Source organism: Carlito syrichta, unplaced genomic scaffold (assembly GCF_000164805.1).
Source record: "Carlito syrichta isolate Samal-C Ts95f unplaced genomic scaffold, Tarsius_syrichta-2.0.1 Scaffold138552, whole genome shotgun sequence".
NCBI classification, from domain to species: domain Eukaryota; kingdom Metazoa; phylum Chordata; class Mammalia; order Primates; family Tarsiidae; genus Carlito; species Carlito syrichta.
The window spans coordinates 112,815-113,352 of NW_007082648.1; positions in this window are offsets into that span (position 1 = coordinate 112,815).

Sequence of the window (538 nt, forward strand, 5' to 3'; positions counted from 1 at the left end):
ACCTGTAATTCCAACTCTTTGGAAGGCTGAGGAGAGAGGATTGCTTGAGCCCAGCAGTTCGAGACCAGCATAGGTAACATAGTGAGACCTCAAAATTAATAAGCCTGGTGTGGTGGTGCATGCCTATAGTCCCAGCTACTCAGGAGGCCGAGGCAGAAGGATCTCCTGGCCCAGGAGGTCGAGGTAGCAGTGAGGCCGTGATTGTGCCACTGCACTCCAACCTGGGTGACAGAGTGGAGTGTCACCTGACTCCAAAAAAAAGGACTACATATTGTCTGACAATTATATGACATTCTAGAAAAAGATGAAACTATGGAGAGAGTAAAAAGATCAGTGGTTACCAGTGCTTAAGGGGGGGAGGAAAGAGAAGGTGGCACACAGGACAATTTTAGGGTAAAGAAACTGTATGATACCATAATGGTGGATGCATGTCATTATATATTCGTCCAAAGCCATAGAATGCACACCACCAAAAGTGAACCCTAGCCGGGCTCGGTGGCTCAGCCTGTAATCCCGCGCCTTTGGGAGGCTGAGGTGA